Source organism: Tenrec ecaudatus, chromosome 12 (genome assembly GCF_050624435.1).
Source record: "Tenrec ecaudatus isolate mTenEca1 chromosome 12, mTenEca1.hap1, whole genome shotgun sequence".
In the NCBI taxonomy this organism is placed as follows: domain Eukaryota; kingdom Metazoa; phylum Chordata; class Mammalia; order Afrosoricida; family Tenrecidae; genus Tenrec; species Tenrec ecaudatus.
The window spans coordinates 89,284,566-89,302,100 of NC_134541.1; the positions used below are offsets into that span (position 1 = coordinate 89,284,566).

At 39.0% G+C, this 17,535-nt stretch overlaps 1 pseudogene; it reads right to left on the bottom strand.

Moving 5' to 3' along the window:
* Positions 1-3,421: 3,421 nt before the first annotated feature.
* Positions 3,422-4,445, bottom strand: LOC142422578 (high mobility group protein B2 pseudogene; annotated as a pseudogene).
* Between the last annotated feature and the right edge of the window lie 13,090 nt (positions 4,446-17,535).

The window sequence follows — 17,535 nt, forward strand, 5'->3', positions numbered from 1 at the left end:
AGTTTATTAAAGGGGCACAGAAAGGAGAAAAAGAACCTGCACAGGGGCAGGCAGCTGAGTCTACAAAGAGAGTGACTGGCCTCAATTGCTTCCAGACTTGGGTTTTCATAGGGTGGGGTCAACAAGGGGGCTTTGCAGCTGTGCCAGCAAGCAGGAACAGGAGCAGACCTTGCAGTTAGCCTTGGCATTTTCAAACTTTTTTTCCTTCGAGATAGATGTGTGGCCTTATCTTGCAGCTGCTATTTTCTAGCAAAGGTTTGCTTGACTTTATCCTCAGGGGAATTTCCATAGCTTGATGGAAAATGGAGGCTGCTACAAGTGGTTCCACTCAGACTAACTATCACATTCCTCCTGTGGTTGTTACACCTGTGAATCTTCCAGGTACAAGCGTTCATAGAGCTGTGGCAGAGGCACACTCTGGGCTAGCCGCTCATACGATTTGCTTAGTACCAACAACTTGACAGACTGCACTCGGTCTTGTGTAAACTGCACTAATTTATTAATCATTAGTGAGTCACAAGTTAGTTCTATTAAAAGCAAAACCAGAGGGCCTGCTAGGCTGAAGATTAGGGTGGTGAGCTATGGAGACCAGCTACACATTTGCTGGAACCAACTTTTTTTTTTGTTGGCTTTTTCTGTTTTCTTCTTGCTTACTTAATCTTTTTTCTGACTAAAGCTAAGCTATTTTTGATTATTCCTGAATGGTTGGCATAAAAGCAGCAAGTTTCACCCAGAGGCACACAAAGGCTGCCTTGCTTAAGAAATAAAAGGTCCAATAGGCTGGGCAGGTTTGGTAGGAGCAAGCCACTTGATCCAGGCCCAGTGGCCTGGGGTCAGGTCATGGAAGGTTTTGATCCATGCTATTGCTCCCATCTGGGATTTCCTGCAGTGTCTGGATGGTGGAGGCGGCGCAACAAGGCATTGTTAGTTTTATTTACTTTCTCCACTTGACCTGAATTTTGGGGCCGATAAGCACAATGGAATTTCCAGTTAATACTTAAATTTTACTTATAATTTTAGAAATTTTTGTTACAGAAGCAGGGCCATTATCAGAGCTAATGCAAAAAGGAAGGCCAAATCTAGGCAGGATCTCAGTTAACAGCAGTTTGCATCCCACGGTGGCCGTTTCTGCCTTGGTGTGGAAAGCTTCTGTCTAACCAGAGAAAGTCTCTGCAAAGACCAGCAAATATTTATAATCACACAGTCCTGGCTTTACCTTGGTAATGTCCACTTCCCAGTATTGACCGGGGGAAGGTCCTCGCTTTTGTGGCTGGGGTTGCAGCTGTGTTCTGTGGGGATTGTTTACTTGGGCGCAGGTGAGGCATTTTTTGGCCATTGTTTGTGTCCACGTGTGGAGATTTGGAATTTTGTATCGTTTAGACAATACAGTTTGGTTTCTCCCAAATGGGTGGCTTTATGCAACTGATTTACCAATTCCCTGCCAATCGCCTCAGGGAGCAAATTGCGGCGATCAGGGAGATTCAGCCACCCGTCAGGGTCTTCAACACAAGCTACTTGACCAGTTTTTTTGCTCGCTGGTGTGCCAGTTCCCGTTCCTGTTTGGAGTAGCAGGGGCGAGCAGGCAGGTTTGGCTGGAACAAGGTGAGAGGCCGCTTGCCTTCTGCTTGTGCCAATCCCATTACTGGCCTTGGTGATGCCAATGCTGCCTTCTTGGCTGCCTGGTCAGCCAGGTTGGTGCCTCGGATCCCCTATGAGTGTCCTCTTTGGTGGGCCTTGCAGTGGATTATAGCGAGACGCGTAGGCTCCCACAGGCTCGAAGAAGGTCTTGCATTTCAGCCTTGAGCTTAATTTCCTCTCCTTCGGAGGTCAGCAGGCCCCTTTCTTGATACAGGGCTCCATGGAAGTGAGCAGAAGTGAAATGCTGGCGATCTGCCCATATATTGATGGATCTTCTTTTCCCTGCTTGAGTGCCCGGGTCAGGCGATAAGTTCTGCCTTTGGGCTGAGGAACCCAGGGAGGCAGGGAGATGGACCACGGTACCTCAGTTTCCGTGGTGACCGCAGCTCCTGCCTGCCGGACGCCATCCTTTACGAAGCTGCTGCCGTCTGAGAAGAGCTCCAGGTGTGCAGCCGTCAGGGCCGCATCGGTTAAGTCTGGCCGGAGGTGGAGATGGTTTCCAAGGTCTCCACATGCTGTGGATCGGCTCCGCCCCAGCCTCGTCTGGCAGCAGGGGCTCTGGGTTGCGGGTAGCTGTTTTGGAGAACTGGACTCTGGGCGGATTGAGTAACAGTACCTGGTACTAGAGCGCGCGGGCATTTGTCATCTTCTTGGCAGGCTGGCTGCTGAGTGCCCTCCTGTGACTGTAGTGTCCCGGCCCCACGTGAGCCTTGAAGCGCCCTTTGCCAGCCCCGCAGTGGCCGCTATGGCTCGCATACATCCTGGCCAGCGGGGGCGACTGGGTCCACTTCTCTAGATATGTAGGCCACGGGTCTTCTCCTCGGTCCCACCCCTCCCTTCTGCCACAAACAGTTCAGGAAGAGCCAAGGCCGGGGTGACAAGAGGGCCCCTGTCAGCTTTTCCAAGGCGGCCTCCGCTCAGGGGTTTTGTTACTCTCTGCCCCTCTCCTTTGGGGTTCTCATACAGAGCTTTGGTGATTTCTGTAAACCAAGTGTCCACAGCAGCAGTATCCTACGGCACCCAAGAATTCACAGACCTTGCGTTTAGCCACTGGGAAGGGTATTTGCAGGACTGCTTTGATTCTGCTGGCAGACAATTTTCTCTGTCTTGCCTGGAGCTGAGAACCCAAGTAGTTGTGTTTTTTTGGCTGATACCCGGTACCCCAGGAGGGCCAGGCTCTACAGGAGGTTTGTGGTTGCCTCCTGGCAACTCTTTTTTCAGGCAACTGCTAGCAGGAGGTCATCTACATACTGCAGCAAGGTCACTTGGGATTGTTTGCTCTGAATTCCTGGAGGTCCTGATTTACTGCCTCCCCAAAGAGGGTTGGAGAGTTTCTGAACTTTTGGACCAAAGGAGTTCAGGTTCATTTCCCAGTGAAAGCTTTTTGCTGATCAGCCCATTCAAAGGCAAAATGGGCTGTTTTAGAGGAGACCAAGGAATGGAAGAGAAGGCATCCTTTAAATATAACCCTGAATACTAACCACACTGAGGGACCAAGGGCTTAGCAAGGAGCAGGGGTTCAGCTCCACTGGATGAAGAGTGACTACCTGGGCATTGGGTTCCCTGAGGTCCTGGACTGGTCTAAGGTCATTGGGTCCTGGTGTTGGAACTGGGAGCAGGGATGAGTTCCTCTAGCATCCTGCCTCTCTCAGCCAGGTGTGTCCTACCTTACTTGCTATTTATCAGCCTAATCTTTCAAGGTCTTGATTAGTTCTGTATTTTCTTTTTTTTTTTAATATACATAATTTTATTACAAATTTTTTTAAAAACAGAATGAAACATCCTAAAAACCCCAAAATTTACTATTGATGCTAATTCCTAGGAGTTTGCTGTGCTATCACACATAAGTCAAGAAATTAAAGAACCATTAAATATTTTAGAAACATTTTACATCAGAAGCTTTATGATCTAACTATGTAGTAGCCCCTCAAAAAGCTACAACCTGCATTTAAAAAAAGTATTTTCTCTACCAAGAATCTTGTCAGCTATACAAAATTCTGTACAGTTTTTTTTATACTTAAGCTAATATTGGGTTGCACTTGAATTCACATTCTTAGCTAAACAATTGCCTGAGCACACATGCATACTCCATACATTATTACAGGATAGCCACTTATTCTTCATCTTCATCCTCTTCTTCCTCATCCTCCTCCTCCTCTTCATCTTCTGGTTCATTCTTCTTTGAACCCGTGGGCCTGCCAGGGTCCTTTCCTGCTTCACTTTTGCCCTTGGCACGGTATGCAGCAATAGCCCTTTCCTATTTCTCCTTGAGCTTGGCTGCTTTCTGTTCATAGGGTTGTTTATCTTTGGCTGATTGCTCAGACCACATTTCACCCAATTTTTTTGCAGTATCCCCAATGGACAAGCCTGGGTGTTCACTTTTGATCTTTGGGCGATGTTCGGAGCAGAACAGGAAGAAAGCAGATGGCGGTCTTTTAGGGGCATTGGGATCTTTTTCTTTCCCTTCTTATCGCCTTTGGGAGGCACGTAATTTTTCATCTCCCTGTCATAGCGTGCTTTGTCACTTTTTGCCATATCTTCAAACTTTGACCTCTCCTTTGCAGACATGGTCTTCCATCTCTCGGAGCACTTCTTGGAGAACTCGGCGAAGTTGACCGAGGAGTCCGGGTGCTTCTTCTTGTGCTCTTCCCGGCACGTCTGCACGAAGAAGGCGTACGAGGACATCTTGCCCCGCGGCTTGTTGGGGTCTCCTTTGCCCATCATGACGCTCGGGCTCTGACTGGTGCGAGCCCAGAAGCTTCTCCTCAGTCCTGCGAGGCAGTCGGATCCGCCAGAGACGCTTCCTTCCACAAGTTCCGGCGTGAACTGGTTTATCCCTAATGCAATGCCCAGCCTCTTGTTTTGCAGACCTCTGTATTTTCTTTAGCTCCTATATGAAATCCTTTCCACAAAATGGCTATCAGAGAGTCATTCTATTTCTCCTTTAAAAATATTAGTGATGAATAAAACACTACCAGTTTTACTCGGAACTAAATGAGTTAAAATACAAACCTTTCAAAGTATTTAAAGGATTCTGTAGAACAAAACTAAAAAGGCTAGAAATCAGATTTGTCCCAAATTAAGGCACCACTATTACTTTAAGTCTTTCTGATAAGTAGGACTTACATATATTTTTCTTTATAATAGGTCAGAACATGACAGTGCTAAACCTTATTCAAACCGAATAGCTTAAAACTTGAATATGTGGAAATTATTTTTCATTGTTAGGTTCAAGGTAGAGCGATTTAAAATCCCTCTAGAGCTTCTGTCTTTGCTCCTTTATTTTTAACAGCATTTTAATTGGGAACTGAGTCAAGTCATTTTCTACTATTGCAATCTAATTATATTAAGCCAATTCATAAATGGAATATTTTAAGAATCACAGATAAAAAATGCCATTAAAGTACAAAAATTGAATGTAGAAGAGCCAAAGGATAGTTGTTCTGGGGCTGGAACGGGGTATAACGACATTGCTTTAAGATATAGAAAGAGAAAAGTCTTTTTCCTTAGTGAAGTGTGTTTTTTTTGGGTGTGTGTTTTTTAATCATTGTACTAGGGGCTCATACAACTCTTATCTAATACCTAATCTACACTGGTGAAACCGCATTCTGAGAATTATGTGCCTTTAGAGATGTTCCATTTTCTGAGTCTCTCACAATCTGGATAACTTGAAAAAGAGAACAGTTTGGATTTTAAAGGTATTAAAAATGTTTTCCATGTTAAATAGCTTTTGTCATTGGTGCAATTTAGGAAGAAAAAGAGAAAACCAAGAGTAAAGATGCTTATTGACCTATCGATAATAACGGGGTTAAACTAATATCAAAGAATGGATATAAGCCTTGTGATAAGAACTTACGTGTGTGTGTGTGTGTGTGTGTATTCCTTTTTTAATAGGTCAGAACCAGACAGTGCTAAGCCTTATTCAGACTGAACAGTTTAGAACTTGAAAATGTGGAAACTATTTTCCACATGAAGCACATTTCCTTTTAATTTGAGAAATCATCTGTCAGTTAAATCTAGATAAGTGAAGTTAAATCATCAGAGGTAACTGCAATAGTCCATTAATATGGCCCTTCTCATTCCTTATGGTCATTCTGGACTCTGCGCCTATATTGCCACGCAGGAGGGGCTTCTGTGCTAGCTCTGCTGAGGGACAGGGTGAAGGTGTGGTTAAATGATGTCTTCAGTACAGGGCATGAACCAAGTTTGTTTCTTTTGGCATATTTTTAAGACTACTACTACAAAAAACACACCTCCATCAAAGCCATTCCTAGGCGTTATGAGTCATCTCAGACACAGAAAAAAAAATAAAGAGCTCCGGACCCTGGAAGAGCATGTCCTCTTATCCCTGACTGAAGTGGTGGAGGCTAAGACCAAAGACTCCAACCAGACTGTGGGAGAGGCTTAGGGACCTAGCAAGAGGGGCAGAACCAAGACAACAGGGCTGTGAACCACAGTGATAGGCTGATGTTTGGTTCAGTAGAGACAAAGGCCAAGGAACTCCCATGGCTGAGGGGCCGAGGACTGGAGACTTGACCTGTTGCTGTGGACCAACAACTGTATTCTTACTGTTTGCAGATAATGGCATTTGGTAACCTACTAGCCTCGCTAATAAACCCCTTAACGGTGAATGTTGTCTGAGTTCAATGTGGCCATTGCATAAAAGTAGAGTGCTGTAGGAGGAATGGCTGGTGTCAGGACAGGATAAAGAAGGGGGGAGAAAAAAAAAAGGAGGGAGAGAAGGCAGGTCTAATCTCTGCCTCATGACAATAGGGAAGTCAGAGGTGAGACATGACCACTCCAATGCTGTTCACCATAGTCACTGTCAGCAAAAGAATACATCTGAATCAGAGAAACAGGAGTCCTGGTGATGTAGTGATTACTCATCGGCTGAGTTTTCAAGGTCAGCTGTTCAACACCATGCTGCTCTGTGGGCGAAAGATGGGGCTTTCTACTCCTGAAAAGAGTACTATCTTGGAAACTCACAGAGAAATTCAGTCCTGTCCTACAGGGTCACTATGTGTTGACATCTACTCAATGGCAATAAATTAGAGCCGATAAATGAAATTTAGGGAAAAGGTAAAGAAGATACATCCATGAGTAGAGTTTTCGATGAAATACATGATAGATTCATAACTTACATGTTATAACTTTGTAACATATCAAAATCACAAATGGAGACTTCGAAGCCAGGAATTTTTCTTTTTCTCAGTCTGTTCATTTGTCAGCAACTTTTGTATTTTTTTCACCTTTTACAGATGTAATATATCTCCCTAATATAAAAAGCAAATATAAAATTATTATTCATTTTCCTCAATAGTAAATATATAATTTAATGGGAAATCATTCATTAGCAAAAACAAAAAAACTTCCTTTTTAATAAACAGCAAATTCTCAACTATTTAACTTGAAATATGCTTAAACATTAGAACCAAGTTAGAATGTGGCTTAGTTAATGATGTGTGGCTTGAAATGTTTAATATAAGTAAGAAATCTTTTAACATGTTCCTGTGAACTGCAACATATTTGAAAATTTTATTCTAATGAATAGAATTGGTATGTCTTTAATGTTCATAAAATAAAGGAGGCCACCGGTCATTTTAGTAAAATTGATACTTTAGAGAAAATGTTCCATATTTATCCAGTGGCTTCCTATTTATACTGTCCACAGTTCAAATATGATATAGATAAATATCATAAGCATATAGATGTTATTTTCAATTAAAATAAAATTATTAATAGAAAATGAATAATTACAGTGTTTTAAATTAATAATAATGAAAACAACCTTTATAAAAAACAAATGAAGATAAATGGAAGACTATGTAATTATGACAGCTATGATTATGAAAGAATATTTGCTAACACTTTTCCAAAAGCACTAATAAAAGCTACTTTATATGCAGCGGTCTAACCTATTTTCATATGAAAAATATAAAGCATTGCACACTAATTACTTTATATTATTATAAAAGCTTTCAAAATTGAGGTATTATACTTTACAGCATTAGTCTTAAGAGCTACTTAAAGATTTTAAATGAATAGCAGGCTTATGACAATATGTTTTACTACTCCCTGTTGTGTGAGTAACTAAGTGGAAAATGTTTTCTAATCAAACATGATAAAATAATATGTGACAGAGCTCTCCATCCATTAGTAGACTAAACCCTTACAGTTACTTCACAGTTACAAGATTTACATAGTAGAGTATGATCACTGAATTAAAAATACAAAGTTATTGTGAGGTCAGCTATTCTACTTCTCCAAGATAAGCCCCAAAGGATATAGCACTAATTATGAAGAATTGATTCTCTTAAACAAATTATATTTGATGTGATAAATAATTTTAAGATTGGAATTAAGACATAATCAAATTTCATTCATTTTAGATATGGAAATTCTGAATTTTAATACTGGGGTATTATTGGAAATGGAAAAAATAAGTTTTTAGGTAAAGAACATTGAAACTTCCAGCTGAGACATGATGTTGAGTACACACATGCATATGAGGTGATTGAAAATATTGTGCCTCAGATACACACATCTTGTGCCGCACTGTGACATCTTTTGCTTTTAAACCTTTTAAAAAGGGGTTTCACAGTAGAATTTTCATAAAATAAATGGTTGGATTTCTTGACTGCTGTTTCCATGGGCATTGATTGTCGATCCAAGAAAAATGATGTTCTTAACATCTTTAATAATTCTCCAATTATCATAAGGTTGCTTATTGGTCAAGTTGTGAGAATTTCTGCTTGCTTTATGTTGAGCTAACCTACACTGGAAGCTGCCATTTTTCACCTTCATCAGTAAATGCATAGAATTTTCTCCACTTCCAGCAAGGAAGTTTGAGTTGTCAGCCTATGGAAGGCTGCATATCATTTTCTCCAATCCCAATGTTGTGCTTTCCTCCATGGAGTCCAGATTCTCTGATTACTTGTTCAACCCACAGACTGAGTAACTGGTCAGACAACATATCCTGTATGTGCGGCATTCAAGATCTTAAATGTAATGTGATCCTTGTTCTATTTGAACCGTTACCTCTTGGTTTGTACATAGGTTGAGCAGGACCAAAATTGAGAGTCCTGGAATTCTTAATATCTGTAATGCTATCCATAATTTGTTATCATCTACACCATTGAATGATTTTACATAGTGAATAAAACAAAAGAAAACATTTTACTGATAACCTCTGCTTTAAGCTAAGATCCATCTGATATTCCTGTCCTCGTCTGATTCTGGCTTGAATTTTTGGCAGTTCCCTGTTGATGTACTGCTGCAACTGTTTTTCAACTATCAGCCAACGTATACTTGAAAGTGATATTAGTAATATTAGATATTTTTTCTTTATGCATTTGATTGGAACACATCTCTTTGGAAGGGGCACAAATAATTATATTGGTTGACCACATAGCTGTCTTCAAAATTTCTTGGCACAGTTGATTGTTTCCAGCATTGCATCTCGTTACTGAAATGTCTCAATCGGCAGTTTGTCGATTTCTGGAACCTTGTCTTTTCCTAACACCGTCAGTGAAGTTTTAACTTCTTCCTTCACTATCATTGTTTCTTGATCATATGCTACCTCCTAATACAGTTAAACTTTGAGCAAGTAATTTTGATACATTGATCCTGTGTATTCATACCATCTTTACTTGATTCTTCCTGAACTGTTCAATATATAGTGGATAAGAATTATTTGATATTATGTAAATTTTTTTCTGACATTTCAGCTTTAGAAATGCCCTATGGTTCCTAATGCTATGTATTTGCATATTTTATTATAAACCTTTACTTTGTTTTCTTGAGTCTTCCTTTGGAATTTTCTCTTTTTTTTTCCTCCCCAAGCCTTTTTATTAGGCACTAATACACACATTATACTATTCCATGGTTCAATCATATAAGAAAGCGGGGTTGTACAATAGCTACCCAAATCAGTTTAGAAACACTTTCCTCTTTCTTGAGCTCCTTGATATCAGTTTCCCCTTACATCCGTATTTCTCCAAACATACTTACTCCCTAGGGCTCTTATTATAGTTGCTGTCCCTATAGATTCAAGGGTTTCATATACAGAAAAAAAATAGAAAAACACATAACAAAGAGTCAAGAAGGCTACCAACAGTGACAAAACACAACAGAAATAAATCTAAAAAAAAGAAAAGACCCCCCCCCCAGGAAATAATAAAAATCAGATCAAGCCCAAAGTATATCAGAAGAGAGATCAAGCAACAAGGTTTTAACAGTTCAAGTCAGATAGATCATTTGAATCTACTATACTAATCTCTCCAGTACACTCTGATTACCAGGTTATTCCTATCCCTCAATTATGGTTCGAGGGAAACCACTGGAGGTTGTGTACTCCTTGTGTAGATCTTGCAAATGTCATCCATAGCTTTTGCACACTGGACCCTCATAATTTAAACCCTGATGCTACTCCCTCCTTCCGATCTTGATTATATAACCTGCAATCTTTGGATCACAGATGTTGGTGTGTTTCTCATATGGGGGCTTAGTTGACATTTTATTTAGATGGCTGCTTGTTTGGAAACAAGCAGACCCCAAAAGCTATTCTATCTCATAGCTGAGTGTCATCCAATTTCTTCACCATACTTTGCTCTAGTGCTCATATCCTCTGTTTCTTTCATGAGGGCAAGTATCGAACCAGGCCATGTTGTAAGATCTAATTGGTCTTAGATTGGAGGCAGGATGAAGTGCAAGGTCAAATTTCCCTTTGGATTTTTCTATTCATTTCTTGATTTCATCATTTCTTCCACTTGCTTTGACTACTTTTTGATTAAGAGCAAGTTTCAGAGTTGTATCTGATATTTATTTTATCTTTTCTTATTTTTCTGTCCTTTTAAAGAATTATACTTTTTTCCTGGTAAGATATCCTTGTTATTCCACAATTTTTCTGGTCTTCAGTCATAAGAGTTTAATCCTTTTCTGAGATGGTCTCTAAATTTAGGTTGTATGCTATTTATGCAGTTTTCTTTTTTCAACTTGGCTGGGTCAGGATATTCAGTGGTTTGACTGTTAAGGCCTAGTTATTCTCATATATTACATAACAAAATGTAACAAACCACATAATGGGGTCTACTGTGTGCAAGTTTTTGGTGTAGTGGAATGCCTTTATCCTGATTATAGGCCAGATCTAATGGAAAAGACCTTTCCTTAGAGGAGTGGCCTATTCTTATATAAGTAGGCTCTGCAAAGAACTTGTTTCTTTTTAAGTCTGAATCCTGCATCTGGTTCAAGGATCTCTAAGTCTTTACACTTGAGCCAATGCCCCACAATATAGCCTGGTTATTCTGGGAGCCATTAGCAGCCTGTCATCTGATCTGTCATCCTTGGATTTATTGGACTCTGCAGTACCATGCTTGACCTGCTGGCCTTGAATTTGTCAGCTTCTGCATATACCAGCCTGTGGCTTCCCTGCTTCCTGGATCATTCTCCTGCTTTCTTTCTCATCAGCTCCTGAAGCTATGTGAGTCACCAGAAGCCTCCAGGTTAACACCTGACCCAGAGACTTGAGCCAGACTGGACTTACCCTCATCTACAATTGTGTGATAAATTTTCTTGATATGAGTTCCTCTTTGCTTCTGTAGAGAACCCAGTCTAGCACAAGGAAGTAATTTGAATATTGTGGACTTGTTTTAATTTCTTCAGCTTCAATGTGAAAGTGTATATGAGCAATTGATTTTCTGTTCCTCAGTCATACACTGGTCTTGTTCTGTTTGATGATATTGAGTTTCTCCATTGTCTATTTCCATAAATGTGGTTAATATGACCCCTGTGCATGACATCCGGTAAGGTCCATGTGCATAGTGACTATTTGTGTTGCTGGAGGACAAGGGCATTTTCTATGGGTAGCTTGTTGGTCTCAAAGAATTCTGTCACAAAACATCTGACATTGTTTTATCACCAACCATCGATTATTCTTTACTTGGAATTTAATGCTGAAAAGCCTCAAGGGTCCATCTTTGGCATTGATAGTTAGTGTGTAAATTTGAAAAATAGGATATTAAGTGGGATTCCTTATAGGCTTTTGGGCTTCCTTATGGTGCTGTCTTATTATTGATAGTGTCTTATTTCAGGATAAATGTTTACATGCTTTTCTGGATGATTACTGTTATACTATTTCTCTTTAATTTGTCATTCCATTCCTGGCATTATAGACTATACAACTATTTGATTCAAAATTGCCAACACCAGTCCATCTCAACTCTCTTATGCCTAGTATATCAATCTTTATGTCTTCCAGTCATTCTTTTTGTTACATTTTCTAAATTCATACCTTGTACATTCTTGTTCTAATAATTAATAAATCTCTCTAGCTGCTGCTTCCCATTTTGAGTCAGTCCACATCAGTAAATGAGAGCCCCTAGTGCTTCATTCTATCCGCATCAAGTTTGATTCTAGTTGGTAGAATTTCAGTCACACTCACATTTTGAGTGCTTTTCACCCTGAGAGGAGCGTCTTCCTAATACTATATCCAACAGTGTTCTCTGTCTTAATATGGTTTACACACTGGACGATTCCTTTAGCATTCTGTCATCAATTGCTTCTTCCTGAGCTTCCTTTGAGAGGTCCACTGAAACTAGTCAATGGCAGGTAACCTTGCCAATATTTGAGATACCACTGATACAGCTTCCAGTATCACAATCACACACAAACTACCTCATGGGACAAACTGAAAGATGAGAAAATGGGATTTAATAAATATTTATTCAATTGAATGAAATAATTAACAAATAGCAAAATTACCTATTTAATCATAAGTTTTCCTGATTAAACTTTCAGTTGCCTAAGAGCAGAAGCCACATCTTTTTTCCCTTGTTTACATTACTAATACTTAGTATATTAAGTGACCTAGATTGTTCAATACATATTACACTAAATTGAGGAGTATTGTGTTAGTCTGGGTACTTTAGAGAAACATATCCACAGAAACTCATATAAAAGAGAGTTTTATATAATGGTTAAGTGTGCATTAAGAAAACATCCCAACCCAGTGCTAGCCAAGCTCATAAGTCCAACATCAACCCATTAACCCATATGTCCAACACCAGTCCACAAAATCCTCCTCTATCTCACTAAACAGACACAATGATGCTGACTTCAGGAGGAAAGCTGAGTCAGTGAATGTGTAAACATCTCAGCGTTGGCAGGGGTCTCCACATGGGTGCTCCAGCACCCAGGGCTGCATAAGACTAGGTCCATGTGGTTTCTCCTTGGGGACATCTTGCAGGAAGTCAGCCTTGCAAGCTGAAGCAGGGATCTGCTAAGGCAGCTGCACCCTGGTGCAACCATCACAAAGCAAGAGACCCGAGAACTAGAAAGGCGAGGCTCACCAAGCCATTTATCCCTTCACCCTTCAATTAATCCCACATATGTTTATTGGCCAGGTTGGTCAAAAAACTAACTATCTCAGGTACACTTTGGGCCATTTAGCATGTAGATAAATGCTCTAACACATCAATTTTACTTGTGAATGTACTTCTTCACTTAGGAAGCATTAGATTATGTTCTACCTCTAAGTTTTGGCTGCAAATGAGTGAAAAGCATATTTTAGAACCGCCTTTATCTCAAAAAGTTATTTAGAAAAAAAGTATGTGATAGAACACACTCAACAACAGGCACTTCTTTTCCCTGATTATTTCTCCAAACTCCTCTTAATGAGCTATTAATGAATACTGCAATGATGAGACATGACAATCAAAATGAAGGCATTTAATTTAAACTATATAGAACTTACATAAACACACTGAAGCACATCAATATACAAGGTTATCAGTATACTGGTTCAAAATAAACATAATTTGCTATAACAAATATATAAATTTTGTCCTCATCCCCTTTTATGACAATTACAATACATAAAAATGGATTTACTTGAAAATACAATGAAAATTTCAACTAAAGGCCTTTTTAGCCTCTTGTTTTAAGAATGTATTTTCCAATACCTTCTTTCAGTTCTAATGAATAAATGATTTTAACCACAGATGTTATATTTTAAACGTTAATATGGCTCCGCTAATTATTATATAATATCTGAGCAATGAAACTGTAAAATATATGAAAATGTCAAGTGACTCCTAAAATATGAAAGGGAATCATAAGTGCTTCATTAACTATAATGTAATCATTTAGAACAAGAAAAATAAAATTATCATTTAAATTTGAAGCAAAATTTTCCTTAACTCTCTCCCAAGTTCTTGGTCATATAATGAAGCAATTTGTAATATATATTTAGCTAAAAAATAAGAATATGAGAGGTTATCATTTCAGTAGAGACACAAATTAATCATCATCTCTGATATCATATGTAGACATTTCAAGGTTTTATGAATGAAACAGCATGCTGTTCATGTAATGTTCTCTTTATAAGAGATCATGCTGCTCTGGAAAAATAAAAATATGAACTTATTTTACTTATTCCAAATGTCCATGTGAACTAGTGGTAAAATAATACAAAAATACAAATTTCTGATGTTTTCTACTACCCTGGACCATCATTATTTTCATAAATATATGAAATATTTTCAAGTTCTGACTAGATTAAAAGCCACTGATATTGTTAACTTTAGTCAAGTTAGTACCAACCCATAATGACCCTTTCTAAAACAGAATGAACTACCACCCTGTCCTCTACCACTGTCAGAATTATTCCTGTGTTTTGGCCCATCGTTGCAGCCACTGTGTCAACCTCCTATGTCAATCCAAATGAGCTTCTTCTTCATTTTACCGTCCATATACTTTGTCAAGTATGATATCCTTTCTGAGTGACTGATTGCTCTTGATAATACAGTCAAAAAAATGTGAGAGTCTCCCCTGATTGTACTTTTCCAAAAGAGATTTATTTGTTCTTTTGGCAGTCCAAGAAATCCAGAACCACAATTCAAATGCATCAATTATTCTTTGGCTGTTCACATTTTATATGTATATGAGGTGATTGAAAATACCATAACTATGGTGAGGTCCATCCTGGTCCTCAGAGTAACATCTTTGCTTTTTAACACCCTAAAGAGATCTTGTGCAATGGTTTAAGTGCTGGTGGCAGAGTGGTTTACTTGTTTGCCTGTGAACTGCACAGTCAGCGGTTTGAAACCACTACCCCCACCCAGGGGAAAAGATGAGGCTTTCTACTTCCTTTAAGAGGTACCTTCTTGGAAACCCATAGGACACGTCTTGCCTAGGATTCCTGTGAGTGAGAATCAACTCAATGACCATGAAATGAAAACCATGTTGTTGTGGTTAGGTGCCGTCATCATTTCCAAACAAGGACAAGCCTATGTACCACAGCCCCAACCGCTGCCCAGTCCTGTGCCATCCTCACAAGTGTCCACATATCTGTCTGTGATCATTGTTGCAGCCAGCATGTCAGTCCATCTAATCTAAGACCTTTCTATTTCTCTCTGCTTCACTTTATCAAGCATGGTGGCATTTTCTAGAGACCGGTTTCTCCTGACAAAAGGTCCAAAGTATGTAAGACAAAGTCTCAACATGCTTGCCTCCAAGGAGCAATCTGGCACATCTTCCAAGACATTACTAGACTAATTGGTTTATCCTTTTCACAGTCCATGGCACTTTCAAAAATTTTCACCAGCACAATAATTCAAATGCATCCATTCTTCAGTATTTCTTATTCAAAGTCCAACTGTCATTTGCATATAAGGCTATTGAAAATACTGTGGCTTGCGTCAAAGTAACATCCTTGATACTTTTCCACGCTTTAACAAGGCCATGTGCAGCAGATTTACCTAATGCAACTTGACTTTTGATCTCTTGACTCCTGCTTCCATGAACATTGATTGTGGAGCCAAACAAGACAAAAATCTTTGATAACTTTAATCTTTTCACAGTTTATCATGATGTTAATTTTTGTTCCACTTATGAGGACTTTGGTTTTCTTTACATTGCGTTTCCATCCATATTGAAAGCAGCAATTCTTGATCTTCATCAGCAAATACTTTAGACCATCCCTACTTTCAGCAAGCACAGTATGTCAACTGCATATGGTTGCTAATAAGCCTTCCTCCAATTCTGATACCACATTTCTCTTCATATAATCCAGCTTCTCTGATTATTTGCTCACATTTTTCTACATATAATCCAGCTTCTCTGATTATTTGCTCAGCATACAATTTATAAGTATAGTGGGAAGATACAACTAGGAAACACACCTTTCTTTATTTTAAACCATGAAGTGTTCCCTTGTTCTGTTCACACAACTGCCTGTTGATCCATGTCCATGGGCTGGTTCCACATGAACACTATGAAGTGTTCTATAATTCATTTTCAAGAATATCCATAATTTGCTATTATCCACACAGCCAATGCCTTTTCCAGGTCAATGAAACCCAAGTCAACATCTTACTGATTTTTTTTAACTTTTAGCTAATATCAATCTGACACCTGCAAAGATATACTTTATTCCATGTCCTCTTCTGAATCTGGACCAAACTTATGGAACCTTCCTTTCAATGTATTGCTGCAACCACTTTTGATTTTCAGAAAAAGTTTACTTGCATGTAATATCAATGATATTGCTTTAGAAATTGTGCATTCTGTTGAGTCGCCTTTCTTTGGAATGGGTACAACTATGGATCTCTTCTAGTCAGTTGGCCAAGTGGTTGTGTTACAAATTTCCAAGCAAGGGCATCCCAAGCTTTAGCAGCTTGTTGAAACATTTTCATTTGTATTCCATCAATTAATGCAAATTGTTTTTTGGCAAATGCTTTCAGGGCATCATGGACAACTTCTTTCATTATCTTTGTTCTTGCTCATATGATACCTCTTGTAGTGGTTGAATGTCAAACAATTCCTTTCAGCATAGCGACTGTATTTTCATCTCCTTTTTATGCTTCATATATTATTCAATATTCTGCTCATAAAATCTTTCAATATTGTAACACAATGATTGAATTTTTCTTTAATTTTTGTCAGTTTAAGATATGCTGGGTATGTTCTTCATTTTTAGTTTTCTAACTCTAAGTTTTCACATTTCATTATAATATTTATTTTGTTTTCTCAAGCTGCCCCTTGAAATTTTATGTTCAGCTTTTTTACTTCATCATTTCCCCCATGTGCCTTAGCAACTCCATGATTAATAGCAAGTTTCAGAGTCTCATCTGACATCCCCTCTTATCTTTTCTTTCTTTCTTTTATCTTTAATGTGAAACAATTCCTTTTGATTTATTTATGTATTATGTTCTTGATGTCACCTCAGAGCTAATCAGGTCTATTGTCATTAGTGTTTAATGCATCAAATTTCTATTTAGATCTATTCTCAAAATTTGGGTGGGATATACTCAAGGTTGTATTTTGGCACTTGTGGACTTGTTTTAAATTACTTCCTCTTCTACATGAACTTGCACTTGAGCAATTGATGGTTTGTTCTACAATTGGCTCCTGTCCTGATTTTAGCTGCTAATTATGGGCTACTCCATTATCTTTCCCAACAAATGTAGTTATTTTGTTTTCTATCGAATGCAGTGTGTGTAGTTTTCATTTGTGTTGTTGGCAAAAGGTATTTTCTATGAAGAAATTGTTGACCTAGTTATAATATGATATTATATTTTGGGCTGCTATCTCACATCAAGTTTTTCCATCCCATAGCTTATATTGGGGCTGTGCTGTTTTGTAGAAACATATTGATTTTTTTTAAGTTTGAGGATCAAACATCCCAATTCTTCAGGATACCTCCCAAAGGCTTGTTTTGACGTACTGAGCTTTGAGTAAACAGAGGACATCATGGGAGAGGCTGAGCACACTGCTCCTCTGTTCCTTGGCTCATGTCACCAACCCTTGGGTTTTCAGAATTGACTAGTCTTTCTAAGTAACCCATTACTCCTCCCTCCATCTCTGGTGAGGCATTTCCATCCCTATCCTTGAGGGAAGAGT